A 23,594-nucleotide genomic window follows, 5' to 3' on the forward strand; every position below is an offset into this window, starting at 1 on the left:
TTTTTTCCTTTTTGCTACTATGAATTTTAGAGCTTCAAGAAGAATTGCATCTCCTGAGTGAGTGAAGCCCTGATGCCAGATGTCCCACAGAGCCTAGCTCCATCGGCAGTGAGGTGAGAGTAGTATAGCTATCTGAGAGTGAAGCCATATGGCTGCAGAGACATGAATAGCAGCAATAACTTTAACAACCCTCCCACTCCTCTGTTACAGGCTCCCAGAACTTGAGTCAGACACACTGTTCTTCCTTCCACTCTGACGTGAATTGGATTCACTGGGAGATTTTCTCTCATGTGTCATCCTCTCTCTCTCTCTCTCTCTCTTTCTCTCTCTCTCTCTCTCTCTCTCTCTCTCTCTCTCTCTGTCTCTCTCTTTCTGACTCTGTTTCACCTTTTTTTTTACGTTTTTGCAAGGCAATGGGGTTAAGTGGCTTGCCCAAGGCCACACAACTAGGTAATTATTAAGTGTCTGAGGTCGGATTTGAACTCAGGTCCTCCTGACTCCAGGGCTGGTGCTCTATCCACTGTGCCACCTAGCCACCCCTGTTTCACCTTATTTCCCTCTTTCACCCTCTATTTCTTCTCCATCTTCTATTCTTTCTTCTTCATAATATTTTCTTTTCAGTCTGTATTCTTTTGTCTTCTATCTCTTTTCTCATTTGATTGGACTTTTTTCATCTATTCGGTTTTATTTCCTCTTCCTCTACATCTAATTCTAATCCTCAATTTATACTTTCACCTCAATCTGAATCCCTCTCCCTTTCCTTTCTCTCCCTTCCAATTTCTCTGCTTTTTATCTTATTTCTCTTTTCTTCTTCTTTCCTTAATATATTTCTCTCCCCTGTCTTCCTATTCTTATTTCAGTTTGAATCCCTCAAACCTTCTTCTTTCTCCTATATTCTTGTCATCCTGTTTTCTCTTCTCTCCTTTTTAAAAAATTTCCTGCTTCTTCTATTGGTGTCTCTTTTTTAATCTCTTTCTCTTCTCTGCCTTTAATTTCTTCTTTATTTTTCTCCTTCCTTCTTTCCCTCCCTCCCTCTTGCCTTTCCACTGCACAGCTGGGTTCTCTGGGGATGAGGTTGTTTGGGCTAGAATGAGATGGGCACAGGTGGCATCAGCAGCTGCAAGTTCTTCCCATTCATGTGGGTAAACAGTAAACATTATATTAAAATATTCATCACTAAAGGTCTCTGTCTGAATGTTAATCTGGGGAGGAAGCTGATTCACAGTCTCTGACACTGGGCTCCCTGGCCGCTGCCATCGACATTGATGATGTGATTCTGCAGCTAAGTGTTTAGGAAAGGTAGGCTGGATTGGCACAGCATTGATTCTGCATCTGCTTTATGGGTGATAGACTGCAGGGCTTCCTTGCTAGGCAGCCTACCCGTCAGTCTGCTGATATGTTTATATAGCACCTGTCACTGTAACTGAGAATCGACTGGGTGGAAAGCTCAGACTGACCCGTAGAGCAAGCAGGTATCTGACATTAGGTTTCCTGTTGAATGTTTATCACCTTTGCATTTTTGTGTGGGTGACTGCTGAATGTTAATGAGTCACATCATGTAGCTACTAAAATATGCAGTGGTTCAGTGAAAGCATGCAGTTATGGAATTGTGGGCTCTCCCATTTGAGGTCGGGGGGGCTGGTGATGTGAGCAGAGTGTTTATCTGGTTGATTCCTTGTAACAGAGCTGAAAAGACATCCATTCCCACTAAACTAGACTTGTGCCTAAGAAGGAAAGTTTAAGACATGTTTGAATTCACTCACAAGTCTGAACCTGAAGGAGACTGTGGTACCCAATTTATGGATGAGTAAACTGATAATCAGAGGTTTGAAGTTGCTTATCTTCTATGGCTAATCCATGGCAAAGTATGGTTTTGAATTTGTGTCTTCTGATACAGTGAGGTCAGGGAGTCAAAAATACCCTTGAAATCAAGTCTCTATACTAGCTGTGTGACTCTGGAAAAACATCATTTCACCCCTGTTTGCTTCAGTTTCCATATTTGTGAAATGAGGATAATAATAGTACCTACTTCTTAGGAGGTTATGAGGATCAAATGAAGTAATAATTGTGAAGTGCTTAGTAGCCTTGGACAATGTATGTACTAATAGCGCCCCCCCCCCAAGCAGCTCTCAACAATGTACAATATTAGCTATTATTATAACCATAGTGATTGGAGGTGGTGGTGGTGATGGTGGTAGTATTAGTAGTAGTAGTAGCAGCAGCAGCAGTAGTAGTAGTAATAGTAGTAGTAGTAGTAGTAGAGAAGTAGTAGTGGTAGTGGTGGTGGTGGTAGTAGTAGTAGCAGTAGTAATAGCAGTAGCAGTAGTAGTAGGAGGAGTAGGAGGAGGAGTAGAGGAAGTCTAGAATAGTTTCTACTCACTTATGAAGAGGTAAGACTCTCAGTTCCACTATAGCTTACTCTGGTCAGTTGAACACCCACAAAATAATAATGTAGTCCAGAGTATTTTCTAACATTATTTCATAGGTTTTCCCTTATTCTTTGAATACATCCTTTGTTAACTCTGTCTCTTGGACTCTAACTTCCTTCAAAGTTCAGATGAAACAGCTATATTAGACTGGTTGTGATCATAACTGGCGCCTTCCTCCTTAATTACCTGATATTTATTCTTTTTATACATATTCTACATTTATCTTTATAGTTGAGGCAGTTAGATGGCTCAGTGGATAAAGTGCCAGACCTGAAATCACAAAGATTCATCTATCTTTTTTGCTTCAGCTTCCTCATCTGAAAAATGAGGTGGAGAGGAAATGGCAAAGTACTACAGTATCTTTGTCAAGAAAACCCCAAATGGTGTCATGAAGAATTGGAAATGACTGAGTAATAATAATCTCTCACTAGAAAATTTGCTATTTGAAGGCAACAACTATTCCATTTTGGTCTTTTTATCCCTAGCTCCTAGTGCAGCACCTGGAAAATAGTAGATCCTGGAGTCAAGAGTTCAGATCAAACAACCCACCCCCCAAAACAAACAAACAAAAGAAAACAGTAGGTTTTAAATAATTGTTTATGGGTCAACTGATTTATACTTCTTTATGTTTACATGTTTGTGTCTCTTGATAGAATGTAAGTTCCTTCTTAATGAGGTTAAATTTTTTACATTCCTACATGGGAAGATGATACTGGTAATTCATAAGAACTTTCTTATTGTTGGGGCAGTTGGAGTATATATAGATAGAGGACATAGGTGTGAGTTGAATATGAAGGGAAAAATAAAATTAACAAATGCAAGAAGAATGTACTAAGAGAAAGGGAAAGAGGGGGAAGTAAAATGAGATTAATTATTTTATAAAAAAGAAGCAAGAAAAAGATTTCACAGTGAGTGAGAAAAGCAAGAAGGTGATGGGGAGTGAGTGAACCTTATTCTCATTAGAATTGGCTCAAGGAGGGAATAACATATTCACTCAGAGAAATTTACTTTGGATGACAGGAAAGTAGGTGGGGAAGGGGGTAAAAGAAGTGGGGCTGATAGAAGGGAGGGCAGATTGGGGAGGCAAAGCACTTTTGAGGAGGGACAGGATGAAAGAAATGAAAGAATAGAATGAACAGGGAGGAGGAAATCGGATGGAACAAAAAATACAGCTAATAATAATGGTAATGATGAAAACATTTGGAGCAAGTTTCTGTTATAAAGGTCTCAATTCTCAAACATATAGAACTGAGTCAAATTTATAAAAATAAGACCCATTCCTCAGTTGACAAATGATCAAAAAATGTGAAGTTTTCAGAAACAATAATCAAAGCTATTAATAGTCATATGAAAAAATGTTCTGATGCACTTTTGATTGGAGAATACAAATTAAAACAATTCTAAGGTACTTCCTTAAGTCTATTAGACAGGATGATAGGGGCAGCTGGGTGCTGCAGTGGATAGAGCACCAGCCCTGGAGGCAGGAGAAGCTGAGTTCAACTCTGGCTTCAGACCCTTCTTGACCCTTACTATCTCTATAACCTTGGGCAACTCACCTAACCCTAATTGCCTTGTATCTAGGGTCACCTTTAGGCATCCTAATTCATATCTGGCCACTGGACCCAGTTGACTCTAGAGGAGAAAGTGAGACTGGTGACTTAAATCACTTAAATCCTCACTCAAATCCAATTCATGTGCATGTCATGGCATCATCTCCCTGATGTCATGGTCTTCTTCGAGAATGAAGGACAAACAAATTAGACTGGCTAACAAGATAGAATAGGAAAATGACAAATACTGGAAGGGGTATGTAAAATTAGAAACTGGTACACTTTTGTTGGAGTTATGAACTGATACAACCATTCTGTAGAGCAATTTGGAACTATACTCAAAGGGTTATAAAATCTTGCTGTCTTTGACCTAGCAATAGCACTACTACATCTGCATCTCCAAAGAGATTTTTTTAAAAGGAAAGGACCTATCTGTAAAAAAATATTTTCTGGTAGCAAAGAATTGGAAATTGAGGGGGGTATCCAAAAAATGGGGAGTGAATGAACAAATTGTGGTTTGTGATTTTGATGGAATTCTATTCTAAGAAATGATGAGCAGGATGCTCTCAGAAAAATCTGGGAAGACTTACATGAACTGATGCAAAGGGAATTGTACTGTGTACAAAGTAATAGTGATATTGTAAGATGATCAGTTGTGAATGATTTAACTGGTTCAGCAATACAATAATCCAAGACAATTCTGGAGGATTTACAATGAAAACTCCTTTTCCTTCTCCAGAGAAAGAACTAATGGTGTCTGAATACAAATTAAAGCATATTTATTTACTTTATTTTTCTTGATATTTTGGGGGGGATCTATGTTTTCTTTCATAATATGACCAATATGGAAATGTTTTGCATGACTATGTATGTTTAATCTATATCAAATTATTTGCCTTTTCAATGGGGATGGAGGGTGGGCAAGGAGGAAGGGCAAGAACTTGGAAATCACAGTGTTAAAAATAAATGTTAAAAATTGCTTTTGCATGTAACTTGGTAAAAATAAAATGCTAAATAAATTTTGTTTTAGAAAAGAAATGAATTTAGGCTACTTGAGGGCAAGGAATGTTTCATTTTTGTTTTTGTGTTACTAGTATCTAGCAGAGTTAGGTTCTTAATAAATGCTTATTGATTGATTTATTGGCCATTCAGGAGATTCAGCAGAAATAAGAATTTTTGCTAGGTTTTTTCTTTTGATTCACTTCAACAAACATTTATTAATGTTAGTTATCTGGAAAAAAGAATCCTGGATTTGAAGCCAAAAAATCTGGGATCAATCCCAGTTCTGCCACTTAATACTTATGTGATGTTGAACAAGATTTTAAACTTTACTAGCTCTCAATTTCCTCAATTTGCAATGATTGAATGAGATGGCATATGGTGTCCCTTCCAACTCGGATCTTATGAAGATTCTTTTTAACTCTAAACCTAAGATCCTATGACTGAATATGATAGGGTTCTTTGCTAATAACTAGGGATTTAAAGATGAAAACCTAATATACAGATATATCATATACATCAATATCATATGAATCCTTTCTCCAAGATCTACAAAAACTATATATGAGATTATTCCAGAATTCATCATTTACTAGCTGAATTGCTAAGGTAAAATCACTTAATCACTATGTGCTTCAGTTTCTTCATATGCAAAGTTGGCATACTAGTCTATGGTCAGTCTAACTCACAGATTAGTTGAGATGCCCAAGTAGCATCATCATCATTATCATTTCTATAGTTTTTTAAAGTTTTGCAAGACTCTTTACAATATATTATCTCATTTGATTCTCAACAATCCCAGGAGATGGGAGCTATTATTATTCCCATAATTATAGATAAAGAATCTGAGACAAAAGAAGTTCAGTGACTCATCCAATTTGGATGAGGCAAAATTTGAACTTGTCTTATTGACTCCACATCTAGAGTTCTTTCTATCCATTAAGCTAACCAACAGTTCATCTTTTGTAAATTTTAAGGCATGTTGTTCCTTTAATCAGAACTGAGCTATAGAGAGCCACTGTTGCTTTCAGGCAGAGAGAAGAGTCTTGTGGCTGATGGAGATTTGGGCAGAAAAGAATAAGCAGAAGCAGTTAGCTAAGAAGGAAACAGCAGTTCCAAAGTATCATCTATAGCTGACTCTTAAAGGAAAAAGAGAAGCATGTCAAGGGAGACATAGCTGGCATAAATAGAAGACTCCAAACAGAGAGTGAATGGAAGGATTGAGAACAAGGGAAAATTGACAAGGCAGGAGGAAAACACCATGGGAGGTGAAAAGACCTCCTATGAATGTGGTGAATGTGAGGAAACATTTTGTCAGACTGAAGTCCTGTGAAAGCACTAGAAAATTCATGATAAGTATGTGGACTGAGATGTCAGATCTGTTTCTGAGCCCTACTCTTACCATTCCTCCCCAACCCCAGGAAAAAAAAAACAGCAAAAAAGGGAAATGTTTTTAGAATGTTTAGAGTTAGGCATTAGGGTGGCATAGTTTATAGTTATAAGATCCTGAACAAATCATTTACCCTTTTGTTTACCTCAGTTTCCTCATGTCAGAATGAGAATGATAATAGTACCTTCCTTCCAAGCTTATCATGAGGATCAAATGAAATAATATTGGTAAAATGTTTTGTATAGAATTAAGTGCTTTATAAATGTTAGCCCTACTTCTATTATTATTATTATCATCATTATCATAGTTGAGAACAATGGAGTTAGGCAGATAAATAGATGTTTGGGGAAGCATAAGACAGAGAGAGACAGAGACAGAGACAGAGAGAGACACAGAGAGAGTTAGGATAGAGTGAGTCTAGGTCTGGGAACCTTGAGCGTACTGATGAGGCAAAAGGGCATGAGTTGTGATGTAAGAATGGCAAGAGAGATTTCTTTCATGATAGCCATTATACTAAACTGTGAAATTCCTTATTTGTAACAAGTTCCAACCTGCTTACACTCATACCCTAAACCTCTCCACTGCCCTCTGGTGTAATCTTCAACTTGAATTCTTTAGAGACTAGTTAGTATTTTGTGATTCATAGACGTATGTCATCATCTCCAGAAAAAAAAAAATATTGGTACTAAGATGTCTTTGTTTCAGGGGAAAACTTGGGTTCATTAAAACTGCTCAGTTCCTAAAGGGAATGGTGTCCTCTCTCCTCCTGCTGTCAGTTCAGGACCAAGCATCTTTTGCCTCTGCAATGTCTGCCCAGTATTCATATACCTATAGGCCTCTTCTGTGAGTGTTCTATCCAAATGCATATAATAAATAATCTGGGCAATAGTCATTCTTCACCCTTGTGGTTTTCCCTACATGGAAAGGCAGGATGAACTGTTTTGAATGATCATTAGTTTTGTGTAGAAGCCATGACACTATTCTCAGGCTGAATGTAATTATTACAATGGTATCTATAAATGCATTAAGGGGGACTTTGCCACTTGGGGTATCCTTTGTGAGTTGAATTCTGAATTGGGCATCCTCCTCGATAATATTAAGGATGGTGTCTATGATAAAGGCTTAAAAAATATTTGCTGAATTGATTCTCAATATATTCTCTTAGGATTTTGAAAATTTATGAAGACTTTGCAATGTTTTTATATGTAGAGAAGTTCAGTTGAGAGGGCCATAGTTTCTGGCCATCTTTTCCTTATTATTAAAATGAATATTTTCTTTTTATCTCTGAGTACCTACTAAGGTCTTCACATGTTATGAAATAAATGGGAGCTAGTCTCTCTGTGCTACTTTAATAGTCTGCGGCTTAAGTAATAAGGGCCTGCTAGTTAAGTAAATCTCATTAATTATATTAATTTTTCTCCAAGTCTTCCTTTAGTCTTTTTTTTTTGTTTCTAGAATCTATGTTGATAAATTGCATATGTCTCCATTAAACTATATAAGAACTGAGTAGAGAGGATCACTTAATCTATGAAGTAATTAAATATTAAAGTGCCCGTTGGTTCACTTTTTTCTTGGTGACCACTCTATACCAAAGCAAGATGGCAACTAGATAGAGTGCTGGTCTGGAATCAGAAAAAAACCTGAATTTAATTCTAACTTGAGAAATTTACTGGCTTATGATCCTGGGTAAGTTATTTAGTTTGTCCAACTCAGTTTCCTCACTTGTAAATTGGAATAATAATAGTACCTACGTCATAGGACTATTTGTAAGGGTTAAAAGAGATGTCATTTAGAGACTTGTTAGAATTTTATGACTCATAGACACATAGTTAGTTTATGAGGCACATAGTTAGTGTCTAGTAAATAAACATTTGGTCCATTCTTCCTTGCACCCTGTGATCAAGGCAAAATCATTTGAATAAGGGATAATGATGATGGCATAGTTGGATGCAATCATCAATCATCTTGAAAGAAGGGGTAGTTTATTCCCCAGAGCCCCATCCATACATTAAAGCAAATATAAGAATGGTTATGGCAGTAGATGAGGGTGATAGGGTAAGGAGGAGAGACAATCCCAGAAATGGGATGTGATGCACATGGCTAATTACATCTTAGGGATGATGACTTTAAAAATGGATATCAGAGTGTCATATCCATGTGCAAATGGGAGTGGGGTAGGGGAAGAATTGGTTGTGGCCTGCCTTAGCTGATGCTTCTGGGTCAGAGAAATGCTGCTGAGACAAAACTTGTTCTGCATGGTGCCCTGGGACAAAGTCCCACTGGCTCTGCCCTAGGTAAAACTCAGTCCTGTAGTAATGACTACTTTTAAGTAGTAAAATATAAGTACCTACACAAAAATCAATATATACACATGGATATATATATATATATATATGTATATATATATATATATATATATACTATTATATATTTGTGTGTATATGCTGAAAGAGAGAAAAAGAAAAAGAGGGGCAGCTAGATGGCGCAATGGATAGAGAGACAGGTTTGAAGTCAGGAGCTATGTGACCTTGGACAAATCCTTAGCCATGTGTGTCTCAATTTACTCTTCTGTAAAATGAGCTGGAGAAGGAAATGGAAAATTACTCTTGTATCTTTGCCAAGAAAATTCCAAATGGGTCATAAAGAGTTGGAAACAACTGAAAAATCACTGAACAATGACAAATGTATGATAGGCATATACAAAGTTAAGTCATTTCATACATTACTACAAAAGAACAAAGCTATACCTCATGGTAGAACAATTGATACCTTGCCCCAAGGTATCAAGGATAGCTAACACAACCTTCTCCCATAACCCCATTTGCACACATATACACACATACATCCTGTATGTGTGTGTGTGTTTTGTGTGTGTGTGTGTGTGTGTGTGTGTGTGTGTGTATGTGTCAAAGTTCCTTTACTCCCTGTACTGTTTTGGTCTAGAAAAACCTAGAGTATTAGCCATCGCACTGTAACATTGTCATTTCCTTTCCTTCCTGAAGTAGTTAAGGACTACTTCAGGATTACTCAGGAGTTCAAAATTCTGGAACAATTATCAAATTGCTATGCCACCTAGATTGCATCAATCTGTTCTATTTTGTTTCCATTCACTATACTTTCCAAACCCTGCCTGTTTACCTCCACCTTATGTGTGTTTTCTCTCCTATTAGAATGTAAGCTCTTTGAGGGCATAGGCTGTCTTTGCTTTCTCATTTCTATCCAAGTATTTAGCATAATACTTGACATATATTACATACTTAAATGCTTTGTCATCCACCCACACATTTACCCATCCACCCATCCATTCACCCATCCATCCATCCATCCATCCATCCATCCATCCACCCATCCATCCACCCATCCATTCACCCATCCATCCATCCATCCATCCATCCATCCATCCATCCATCCATCTACCCATCCATCCACCCATCCATTCACCCATCCATCCATCCATCCATCCATCCATCCATCCATCCATCCATCCATCATCCTTCCATCCTTCTAATTACATTTTAATATGCTCCTTCTAGAAGCAGGATGGCATTTATTCTTCTGGATGACCTTAGGGAGAGGTCTGCCAGTGGAAACATGGTTACCAGGATATGAAATACATCAGTTTAGGGAGTTAGAAGAGGAAAGATACAAGAGTGGAAGGGAAAGCTTTCCCAGGTATATAGAAGCAACACACTTGAATTGAGGATCTCCCTTCCTTGAATCTCTCTATCTTGACTTTAATTGTACATCTGGTTACACATGTTCCCTTTCCTCCCTCCTTCTTTTTAAGAGTCTTTCAGGGAAAAAATTATACTTCAAACCTAATTTTCCAGGACAAGAGCTTTTATGAGTAGCACTCCCACCACTTTCTCCTCTACTTCTCCCTGACCGGTGGCAGCTCTAGGTCCTGACTCCCATGGGACATACACTCTTGAGCCAGGATTACTTGCCCCATAGCCTTTCTCTGCTTCCAGCCCATTATATCTGACCTCATTAATCTGAAATTTAAAAGTCCAGGTAGAAAGGAACTTTCTGAATGAAGCAGGTGCAGATCATCTGACATTCTTACCAGTTCACAACAAAGGATCCAGGAGAACCACTCTGGCACAAGTCAGTGTGCATTCTCTCAGATCAGCCAATATCAGTTTAACAAGGTTTTTACTGTAAAGGGCATTCAAATAGGCGGTTGTCTTGAGAAGAGGCTGTAAGCCAAACATCCCAGATGCCTGAGGCAGCTGCTATTGGGGATCTTATAAAAGGAGTTAGATCTCAAGGCATTCAAAGCACCCTCCCACTAGGACCACAGGGCCTAAGCATTTAATTTTAGTTCATTAACAAGATCATCAGACATTTCCTTTGCTTCCTTTGTCCATCTACTGCTATATATAGATAACTCGTGATCCTGGTCCTCTCAGAGATTGCATTTGGGATGCATTATAGAAATGAGGATGCATATCTTATATTTACATAATACAAATGAATATTTCTAGAGTTCTTTAAGGTTCATTATCAGTTTGGCAGCAATCCTGTCAAGTATGTAGTGAGAATATTATTCTTGGTGTCTTATAGAAGTGTAAACTGAGGCTCAGAGAAGAAGGATGATCAACCTAAGATCATACAGCTGATACCAAGCTCAGAATTCAAACTAAAGTGTCTCCTGATGCCAACAATCACATGAAGCCCTCTACTTTCAACTCTACTCCTTTTAAAGAGCAAGTTTTAAGTTCTTACTCTTCAAATCACAGGGACAAAAATAAGATGAAAGAAGCTTCTCCTTGTGGAAGAGTGGAGGTATGGCATCTACCCAGAGAAGTGACATACAAAGTAGAAAGTGAGGAAGATAAAAGAGAGATCCAGCAAAGTGATCCTGGAATATTTGAGAAGGTAGAAACTGCTAGTGACTGAGACACATGAGCTAAGCATTGAAGGAAGATAAGAAATCTGAAAGACAGGTATGAGGATGGAGGACAATACAGGTATGGGGGAAGAATTGTGTAGAACATATAGAGGTGGAGTGCGCAAAATGCACAAAAGGAAGTAATTTAGCACATAATTGGCATAGTAGTTAGAAAACAGATGGTGGAGGGTATAGAGTTTATTTTTAGAAGCAATAGGGAGCCCCTGATAGTGTTTGAGCAGAGGAATGCCATGGACAAACCTGAAGATTGTATTGGCAGCTGTGTGAAAAAATGGATTGGAGACTGAAGGCAGAAAATCCAGTAAGGAGATTATTTCATAGAACAAGAGAGTAGTGATAAATGCCTAAGAGGAGACAGATGCAAAAGGATATTATTGTAATGGAATCAACAGTTTGGAAGCAGATTAGAGGAGAGGGCTAAAAGACAGAAATATTAAAGATGATCCAGAGGCATCTTGGTGGCGCAGTGGTTAGAGCACCGGTCCTGGAGTTAGGAGGACCTGAGTTCAAATTTAGCCTCAGACACTTAATAATTGCCTAGCTGTGTGGCCTTGGGCAAGTCACTTAACCCATTGACTTAAATAAATAAAAAATTAAAAAAAAAGATGATCCTGAGGTTATGAACCAGGATGACATGGTGATGTCAATCATGGAGATGTAGGAACAGATTTGAGCAGGGCTGGGGTGGGGGTGTGGAGATAAATGCATTCAATTTGATTTAGAGCTGGAATGGGTCTTAGAGAAATCTAGTCCAATCTTTTCATGTTACAGATGAGGAAACAGAACTAGAGAGGTTAAAATGACCTGATCAAAGTCATACAAGTAAAAGGTAGGTCTTGTGAAGTTTGAGATATGCTCATTTTAGTGATGTGGAAACTCAGGCTCAGAAAAAGTTATACTTCCATACACACTCCCTCCCCCCACCAAGTAAAGGCCCTGAACTTGGTTTAGCACCATTCTTTTCTCTTAGAGTCTATCAAGAGAGATGTACTGAGATTCATGTATTTGGCAAAGCTTTTCCTTCCTGTTTATCCCTGATTCTGGGAAATTAACTGTTAGATAAGGAAAAAAACACTAAAAAAAATCAGAAATAGATAAAAACCACAGTCAATGTTCCTTTTAAGGTTCCATTAAGCATAATAACTGCAGGGTTGAACATGATCTCTCCCTCTACCAATACCAAAAGGGAAAAAAAAAACCTTTTAATCATTTGAACATTCAAGCACCTATTATACATACATCAGCTTTCATTTGTCTATTCCAACTGAAGCTAATGTAAGTAGGTGAATTTTATTTTTGTTGAACAATTTTTTCTCAGCTGGTATCCGCTAACCACAGTGCCCTTTCTTACAAGAAGAGAAAGTAAAGTCACTAAGAATGAAAATATTCAGCAGAGAGTTGGAAATAGAATATATAAACTTGAAGAGAATTAAAGATACCTTTGATTATTTTTTTTCAGTGAGGAATAAGAGGTCCAGAGAAGATAACTAATTAGCCTAGAGTCACAGAACTACTTCAAGTTAGAGCTGGAATTTGAACCCCAATAACATATCCTTTCCACCCTACTGCCATGTTCTTCCTATATAAATGATAAAGGTCTGAGAGCATCCCAGAAAGTCATGGTTCCTCTGCAAATAAAGAATATCCAGAACAGAAGTGACTTTTGTCAAAGATAAAGAAATATCCTTACTGAAAAAACAGAGTAGAAAAGATACTGATGTTCTTTTCTCAGTTTCAATTTCATTTTTAGGGACTGTTGGGTTAAGGAGATTTCTTAGTAAGGGAAAAGTACTGAATGCTCCATATCCTGCCGGGTCCATTTTCCAGATTATAGGAAAACATGGTGGAGGCATGAGGATCAGGAGGTACCTCTACATAAAGTACATTGAGATAAAGAAAAGACTTAAAGCTTGGTCTTAAGGAAGATCTGATATTTAATAGTAGGTGACCATGGACAAGTCACTCTTTCCTTTGACAGCTCTGTTTCTTTATATGTAAAGTGAGGATAATGATATCTTCATAACTACATCTGAAAAGTTTTAGAGCTCAAATGAGATGACTAATGCAAAAAACTAAACAAACATTAAAGTTCTATATAAAGGCCAGGGATTAAATGAGACTGAGGAGTAGAATGTCTGGAATGGACAATTGATGAAGACTCTTTTCTATACCAGTGTTCTGTTCTCTCATCCCTATCTTCCACTTTCTCTGCCTTCTCCCCTCTCACAAAGTCATTATCCTAGGTGAAGTCCTCACATTTTTTTTTTGCTGTCTGTCGCACTGTTCTCCTAGCTGTTCTCCTTTCTTATTTCCACTTCTTAGAATCTCCAGCTCCCTTCAAGACTCAGCTTCTGCAGGAAAACTTTCTTGAGGACAATTTAGAAATCACCTGGGCTTATTTTTTTTATTGAGGAATAAAAAGTTCAGAGAATATAACGAATTATCCCAGAGTCTCAGAACTACTTAAAGGCTCCCCACTCCACATTCATACCTTCCTCACTTATCTTCTATCTACTCAGTAGGTGTCTTGTATCTTGACATCTGTTGTTGTCACATTGTTTTGACCATTAGAATGTTAAGTTCCTTGAGGCTAAGGACCGTCTTTCTCTTTTTAAATGCTGAATAAATATTTATTGATTATATTAATAGATATTTATTGATTAATGAAGGGCAGGAACTATCATTTTTAAGTGTTTAATAAATATTTACATATTTAGAAGGCAAATTTCATTTGCTTAGTGGTTCTATCCACATTGGTCTTAGACAAGTCTAAAAAAAGTCATCTTCCACAACTATTTTAGAGCTGCAGGGTCCTCATTCTCTCTCTCTCTGATGTAAAATACATCTGACATCAGGCACACTAGTGAGATAACAAGCTAGGTGGATACACTGAAAAGAGAGCATGTCTTGGAGCCAGTAATTATTATTGCTTTTATTTAATCATTTAAGTCATTTATGATTCTCTATGATTCCATTTGGGGTTTTCTTGGCCAAGATACTAGAGTAGTTTGCCATTCCCTTCTCTAGTTCCTTTCACAGATAAGGAAAATGAGGTAAACAGGATTAAATGACTTGTCCAGGGTCACACAACTAATAAATATTTGAGTATGGATTTGAACTCATAAAGATGAATCTTCTTGACTTCAATCTAATGCTCTGCCCAGTGAACCACCTAGCTTCCCCTTTGAGTTCAAATCTTGTAGACACAGTATTCAGGAAACCATTATAAAGTTATATATGAAAATTAGCTATGATTTTTTAGTACAAATGTATTTGTGGTCTCCAGGCTGTGGTTACTCAATATCTAGTCTTAGGAGTCACAAAGAACAGTTGAACTTGTCTTTATCATGTTGATGTTCCCTGACTTCCTAGGGTCAGTCTCAGAACTGGCAACTCACTTTTCCTGAGCTCAGAATCTCTCTTCCAACAGGTTTTTTCCTCTCTCTTCCTCCTTCTAGTCCTGGATTAGATTTTGAATATCTCAGATATATTCTCACAGTGGCTTCTCTCTTCCCTCTATCCGATAGTTAATAAAACAAGATAATAATAATAATAATAATATAATAAAATTATTAAGCTCCTATTATATGCCAGAAACTTTGCTAAGCAATGAAGACCCAAAGAAAGGAAGAAGACAATCCCAGTTGCAAGGAGGTAGAAATTCAATGTGGGGCAGGGATGGAGTACAAGAATGAAGTCTCATTTCTGGATATCGTAGAAGCACATGAAACCCTGACTGGACAAATAGGAACCATGACTTTGTATTTGAATGTGAATTTTATATGTGCAATGAGCATTAAACTGTATGTGGCCATCAGGGAAAGCCATCAAGATGAATGTTATAGATATTAAAGAATTAACAGAGAAGAGAAAAAAGACCCAAAATCTTGGTCTGGCTGTGTAAACTCATTTGGTTTGGCTCATTATATTCATGTGAACTCCTTCTCATTTATGACTAATTACCTTGTAGTATAATAACTATTATGCATATCATTAACATGTCAGATTAACTTTGTTGTAAGTTTTATTTGATTATAATACTAAATCATGTTCATGAATGCACAGTGCCCTCTGTTCCTCATATAGCAGTGTGATCGTGAGGCATTTAGGCGACAAAATAGATAGAGGGTTGGAATTAGAGTTCCAACTAGAAGATCTGAGTCCAAATTGTTGATTAGCTATGTGACCTTGAACGAGTCACTTAATCAGTTTGCCTCAGCATCCTCAACTTTAAAATGGAGATAACAATGATAATATCTACCTGCCAGAGTTGTTGTGAGAATAAAATGAGATAATAATTTAGAGCTGGCATATAGTAGGTGCTCTTCAAGAGGAATTTATTATTATTATTATTAATATTATTATTATCATCATTATTATTATTTTCAAAGTTGCCTCTGGTCCTTCTTTTGCAGGACTAGTTAGGCAGGCTCTCTCCAGAACAATACTTTTCACTACCCTACCCCACCCCATCCAGCTGTTGAAAGAAAAGGCTGAGATATATATTCATGAATGAAAACAGATTCTGCTTTATCTTACCATCATTCAAAAACAAAGAAACAAAAATTCTTTCAGGGAAAGGTGCACAAAGTCATTTATTATTTGTATTTTTGCCATTGATGTGAAGTAAAGGGGAGAATTAGTCCTATGGAATTTACCTGAGAAAAGAAGTTAATCCTAGTCTACCTCAAACCATATTTTTCATTTTTCTAAGGCCCTGTCATTGGTTAAAGAAATTTTTTTTAAAAGATAAAGTCCATGTCTGGTTCCCCTCTTATACTGCTCTTTGGTGTTTATTTCTATAGGGCACTTTTGTGTTGCCCCATGGCTGTCTGTGGTTGTCACCATGATCTGTATCCTTTTGACTCTGAACTCCAACCAATGCCGGGATTAGCAAATTAGCATTACCTGCTCTGAGGACACTTCTCCCTTTCAAGTGACCTTGTAGAGCAGTGGGTTGCCTTTGTCATTTTGTATCTAGATCAAAAGATACTGAAAGAACCGGTGGATGTGACTGCCAAACCATTGCCCTTGACTTTGGAAAGACTGTGGAGAAAGGCTGAAGAAGTGCAAGTATTTTAGTTTTCCAAAATAAGGACAAAAGTGGAATCTGTATAGACACATGAGGATGGAATGTCTGACAAAAATTCAAAACATATTGAAGGATGTTTAATGGACATTTAGAAAGAAAAGAAGCTGTGATCACAAAGAGCTAGCAGGGGTTTATGAAAAATAGGTCATTTCATTATATCAAAGTAATCTCATTTTGAGTCAACAGGTGGATGCTATAGAGTTCATGTGGACTTTACCAAAATATTTTATAAATTCTCTCTCTCTCTCTCTCTCTCTCTCTCTCTCTCTCTCTCACACACACACACACACACACACACACACACACACACACACACACACGCAGTCTCTCTCTATTCCTTGTTCTCTATCTCTTCAAGATGGAACTATTTGGAAGGTAGACAATGGAATTTGAGGTGGATTCAGACCTGGCTGAATGACTTCATCCAAAGGGAAAACTCTTGAGGAATGTTCTTGGGATTTCTTGGTGTTAATAATTTTTTAAATCAGTGATTGACTTGTTTATTAAGTTTAAAGAGGTTACAAAAGGTAAGAGAAATAAACACATCGAATGACTGAAATCTTTATGCTCTCTTTCCCTCCCCCCCACCAGCAGTCAAATAGTATATATTGAGAACCTTCTTTGAGCCAAACATTGCACTCAGCACTGGGATACAAAGAAGTAAAAGCTAGTCCCTGTTTTCAAGAAGCCTCCAGTCTTAGGAAGAGACAACCAACTTGCAAACAACTTTCTCTATAAGCTATAATCAAGTCATCTAACTCTTACAAAAGGAAATGTAGGAGAGTTAACAGTAATGTCTCATGCTTAGATTCGAATGTCATTTCATATATACAAGATGGAGAAGTATGGTTTCACAGCAGCTCCTCTGAAAAATGTCTGGGATAGTGGATTGCACATTTCAAATAGGCTAACAGAATTAAGAAAAAAAGCTTTGACTTCAATGTCTAATTGTCTAGTCAATGTCTAGTCAAATCATAACTAGAATTTTATATTCAATGTTAGGCACTATATTTTAGTAAAGACAATGATCAGCTTGCCAGAGAAATGTGACCAAAATCTGAAAAGGATTTAAGATCATAATGAACAGAAGGAATTAAGAATGAAGAAGAGAAGTCTTAGGGGTTAGGGTACAGAATGGCTGGTTTCAAGTATTTGAAAACTTGACATAGGTAAGTGAGATTTAATTTCTTCTTCTTAGTACCATAGAGCAAAATTGGGAATAATGACTGGAAGTTGTAGAGACTCAGATTTTAACTCAATTAATGAAAAATATTCTAAGAATTAGGATATACCATGGTGGCTAAAGGATTAGAATTGCAACTCAAGAAGACTTGCTTTTGAATTCTGCCTTTTAATATTTATAAGCACAGGGACAGCTAAATGGTACAGAGATAGAATATTGGGCTTGGAAACAAGATGACTCATCTTCATGAGTTCAAATCTAGCCTCAGACTCTTATTAGCTGTGTGACCCTGGGGAACTCACTTAACCCTATTTTTCTGTTTCTTTTCTGTAAAATGGATTGAAGAAATGGCAAACCATTCTAGTATCTTTGCCAAGAAAATCCCCAAATGACTCACAAAGAGTTGGACATGACTGAAATGATTGCGGAACAACAAAAATGTGACTGAAAATACAATTAACTAATTTGGGATTTCATTCTCTCCTGGTTTTCTTCCTAGGCATCTGACTGTTTCTTCTGTCTGTCTTGCTGGATACCTTTCCAGAGCATGCACTCTAATCATAGGTGTCCTACCTCATAAGCTCCCATGGATTTAATTATCATCTCTATGCTAATGATTATCAAATCTACTCACTCAGTCTTTCTGAAACAAGTTATATTGTTTCTCTTCTAAGTTTCTTTGCAAATGAGATTTTCTGATGTGTTACTCCCTCTTAGAAATCATGATGCCTTTATCCTGTTAAAATGGTTGATATATATATATGTACATATATATATATATATATATATATATATATATATATCTGTATGAAGGATTATATTAATTTTATTCGTAAAGAGGGACAAATAGAGCCGGAGGGAAGATTTCTGACCTCACATTCTTTCTCACATTGAACCAAAATAAACAACTGTCTATTCAAACTTGTGTTCAGTTGTTTTTCAATAGTGTTTAACTCTTTGTGACATCATTTGGGACTTTTTCAATAAAGTGATTTGCCATTTCCTTCTTCAACTCATTTTATATCTGTGAAAACCGAGACCAACAAGATTAAGTTACTTGTCCAGAATCACACAGTTAATAAGTGGCAGAGTTGAACTTAGGAAGATGAGTCTTCCTGAATCTGGGGCTGGTCTCCTAGCCACTGTACCATCTAGCAACCCCTTACTCTGCCTACTGACTGGTAAGATCACAATTAATTGCGATCTATTTCCCCTTAGACCTTCCAGTTCTTTTGCTACAGCAATCATCAACTTAGTGGAAAATCTGTGGAAGGGTGAGAACAATGGGTAATACTCTTAGCACCTCAGCAAGGAGGGGTCAAAAAAGGACACATCATCCCTGAGTGGTTTGTTGGCAAGTTTGACCTCTTATTATGACAATCCTACCATTGGTGTGCTCAGAGACTGCTTGCTAGGCTCAAAGGATTTCACATCTACACTTAACTTGTTCAATGGAAAAGTGAAACCCAGAAAACCCAGACTTTGACCTTACATACAGTGGTTACATTGCTAGTTTCTTGGGTAGATGCAGACTCTGCAAGTGAATGAACTACAGCAGAAGTTCTCAGGAGGCCTAATGTCTCTGACCTAGCAACCAGCTCCATAACCCCCAAGACCTCACAACAATCCCAGATGAATAGGAGTCTTGTGGTGACAACAAAGGATCCTGGGAGAAAGTCGTTCAGACCAATACAACCCTAGCCCTGGACATGGTTGAGTGACCTTGGGGACAGGGAAACATAAGAGCCTTTTGCATTGCTTCCAGGCTCAGCTTGTGGTTTGTTTTAGGAGCAGAACCAGATGCTGCTTCTGAGCTAAGCTTCAGGGCTGAAAATAAATTAGTAAAAGAGGATTCCACACAGGGAGGCAAAGAAGGCAGCATATCAGAGAAAAGCCCAATTAAGACAAGAGCGGGGAAAGTGATGCTGTCTGTTTATAGGTGGATATCAGCATTTGAGAGCTAAGGGCATTTTTAGACCTTTCATTACTTCCTCCATGTGGAAACTTCTAATGAGAGGCAGCACTGATGAGTGAAAAGAGCTTTATACATGTAGTCAGAAGTTGTTGTTGAGTCATTTCAGTTGTGTCCAACTCTCTGTGACCCCATTTGAGTTTTTCTTGGCAAAGGTAATAGAGCGACATTTCCTTTTTCCAGCTCAATTAATAGGTGAAGAAGCTGAGACAAACAAGGTGAAGTGACTTGTCCATGGTCCTATTACTAGAAGTGTCTGAGATCAGATTTGAACATAGGGAGATGAATCTTCCAGACTGGAGGAACTTTAGTTTATCCGCTATCCACTATCTATTGAGCTACTTAACTGCCCAGAAGTCAGGGTTCAAATTCTGACTTTTACATTTCCTAACTTGTGACTAGCACTAGACCTGACATACAGTAGTTGCTTAATAACGGATCCTGCATGGAATCAAAGAACCATATTCAGAAGACATCTCAGTGGCTGCTTAATCTGTCCTTCTCATTTTCCAGATGAGCAAACTGAGATCAGAGATGTGCCCAAAGTCATACAGACTTTAAGTATTAGAAATGAGATTTGAATACCATTTGATCTCAGCAGTCATTTAGTATAAAGCAAACAGAGGTCCACAGAAATTAAGTTACTTGCTGGAGGTCACATAGGCAGCAATTCAAGTAAAAAATCTTTGATCTCATTTTTAAAAAAAATAACTTAAAGAGCTCACAGTCTGATAGGGAAGATCACATGTAAACAATTCTGTAAAAACAATATATATTCTGAATAAATTAGAAGGAATCAATAGAGAGAAGTCACTATAATTGAGTGAGATGGAGAAAAGCTTCCCCAAAAGCTAGGATTTAAAGGAAACCAGGGAAGCCAAGAGAGAAGGATGAAGAGAAAGAAAATTCTGGCAATCAAGGAAAATACACAGAGTTGGGAAATGGAGGGCCATAAATGAGAAAGGGAAGAGGTCAATGCCACTGGATTGCAGAGTATATAAAAGGGAGTAAGATGTAGGAAAGCTAGAAGGTAGGAGGTAGGAGCTAGGTAGGAGGGGATCAGATTAGAAATGACTTTCAAAACCAAATAGAGGCTTTTATAGTTATTCCTGGAGGTAATAGAGATCTCCTAGAATTTATTGAGGAAGGTCAGAAATTATTGAACTAAGTTGAAGACAGACTGAATATTTAATGATGCTTTAGGTCACAGAGCAATTAATATCAATCTGAACCTTGTTGAATTGAGTAAAATTGATCATAGGCAAGATAATTCACCCCTTGAGTTTTAGGTTCTCCATCTGTAAAATGGAAAACCAATTTCACAGAATGCTTGAAGAAAAATATTTCCTTCTGTAGAAATATGAGTTGTTATTGTTATTATGAGATAACTTCATAAATCAACCAAATAGGAAAAAGGTTATACTTTCTGGTGATTCAACAGATAGAGAATAACTCCAAGCTCATATTCAAACTGAAAAACTATGAAGAAGTCCTTTTCTCTAGAATTCAACTTAGTCAAGAGAGTTACATCTACCACAGATGTCACATCTGGTTTCCAATTTCATTTTTGTCACATTGAATTCTGTCCAACATCATGTCAGGCCAACATCACCTTGAGTGAAGTCCAATACCAAAGTAATGTTCATTATGACGCAAGAGTCCAGGCCTCATTATGTCTGACAAATGAACATAGGGAATATTTATATTACCCTTTAAGGTTTGCACAACACTCTATATCCAGTATCTGATTTGATTTTGACAATTCTTTGAGGTAGGTTCTTTGATTATCTTAATTATCATCATTTTACAGATGAAAAATCTATATTCTCAAAAATGTAGTGAGCTACCTATGACAACAAAGTCAATAAAACATTAGAAGTAAGATTTGAACCATAGACACTCCTCACTGTAGTATCATATTTCTTTCCATTACAACTGCTTTTTTAATGAAGGAAGCAAATAAAAGCAGAACCCTTGGCTCTGATTTGATGTGCTACCTAACTTGCTCTGCTAGTCATCATGAATAGGGAGAGCAATTACCTAACTTTCAGTATTATGTTCCCAAGCATATACTTTATTTTTTTTAAGGATTTTAGTTATTCATTTAAGGTAATGGAGTTAAGTGACTTGCCCAAGATCACACAGCCAGGCCATTATTAAATGTCTGAGGTCGGATTTGAACCCAGGTCCTCCTTATTCCAAGGCCAGTGTTGTATCCATCTAGCTATCTTGAGGGACCTAGCTGTCCCCCAAACATACATTTTAACAGAGGCTAGCTGTCAGTCCAGTGCAACATGAAAGCAGATTGATGGATAGTTTTAGGACTCAGATCAGTAATTTTGGAATAGTCTAATAATGAACCTTTTAAAACTTTAGCTGGTCTTTAAACAAGAGTCATGCAGTCTATTTGCTAGGCTTTCAGTCCTGGAGAAACTAGGCTTACATCCCTCCATGCACTGATAAGGACCAGGAGTGAAAGTTTAGTGAAGGATAGGCTTACATACATGCATATGTATGCATTCTTTGTGAATGCTATTTTTATAAGTTTTTTTCAGGCCTGGGGCAGATTGTTCTGGGATTTTGGTCTTGGAGTCTCTATCTACACACCGTGAGCAAAGCTTACAGTGAGTGGGCTAAGATAACACGAAAACCCATTCCCAGAGTGATGGAATAACAGTGTTCAAGCTGAGCAATTTGCAGATCGTAAATTAAGGGAAATAAAATTTTTGTAAAAGATCCCAGGAGGAGGGAGGAGAAAAGAAAGAAGGAGGAGGAGAAGAAGGAGGCTGATAGAAATTGTTCAGTAATGCCAGCCTTTTGAAATAATCTCAATGACTAAAGGAATAACAATGAAGCAGGGATAGTGACAAGCAAAACTGTGAGGCAGATACTGTTAATAATAGTTCACATTTATATAATACTGGGTAGTTTAAAGGAATAGCTAAGGAGTGTGGGGGATAAAACTCTGGACCAGGAGTCAGGAAGACCTGAGATCAAATTCTACCTCAGGAACTACTAACAGTATATCCTGGGCAAGTCACTTAACCCTATTTGTCTTAATCCATTAGAGAAGAAAATGGTAAATAGCTCCAAAATCTTTGCCAAGAAAACCAGAAATGGGATCACAAAGAGTCAGACATGCTTGAATGACTGAACAACATGTGATTCAAAAAGCTTTTCTCTGCATATTAAAGCAACTCTGAGGTGCCTCCTCACACCTATCAAAATGGCTATTATGACAAAAAAAGGAAAATTTTGTAAGTCAGAGGGAATGTGGGAAAACTAGAACATTAAGGTAGTATTGGTGGAGTTGTGAACTGCTCCAACTATTCTGGAGCCCAAAGGACTATAAAATCATATGTATCCATTGAACCAGCAATACCGTTGCTAAGTCTAGATTCCAAAGACTTCCAAAAAAAAAAAGAAGAGAAAATGACTTGCTTGTACAAAAATATCTATAGCAGCTCTTTGTGCTGGACAGGAATTGGAAATCAAAGGGATAACCATCAATTGGGGAATGGCTAAACAAGCTGTGGCATATGATTATAATAGAATAGTATTGTGTTATAAGAAATGACAAGCAGTGTGATTTCAGAAAAATCTAGAGAGACTTACATGAACTGATATATAATGATGTGAACAGAACCAGGAGAATAACAGCAATAACTGTAAGGGAAACCAGGAGTAATAGCAATAATGTGTAATGAAGAACTGAAATGACTTAGCTACTCTCAGAAATTCACCCAGCCGAAAGGACTAATAATGAATCATACTGTCCACTTACAGAAAAAGAATTTATATTGAATGAATATAGACTGAAACACGCTCATTTTTACTTTCTTTTATTCCCCCTTTTTATTCAAGTCTTCTCATAGAAAATGACATTATGGAAACATTATAATCTATATCTGATTGCTTATACTCTCAGGGAGTGGGGAGGAGAAGGATAGAATTTGGAACTCGAAATTTTAAAGAAAAATATTTTAAAAATTGAAGGAAAATAACTTTTCTTATCAGAATTCTATGAAGCAAATGTGAATATTAACATCCTTATTTTGTAAATG

This window comes from Macrotis lagotis, chromosome 2, assembly GCF_037893015.1.
Source record: "Macrotis lagotis isolate mMagLag1 chromosome 2, bilby.v1.9.chrom.fasta, whole genome shotgun sequence".
NCBI lineage: Eukaryota > Metazoa > Chordata > Mammalia > Peramelemorphia > Peramelidae > Macrotis > Macrotis lagotis.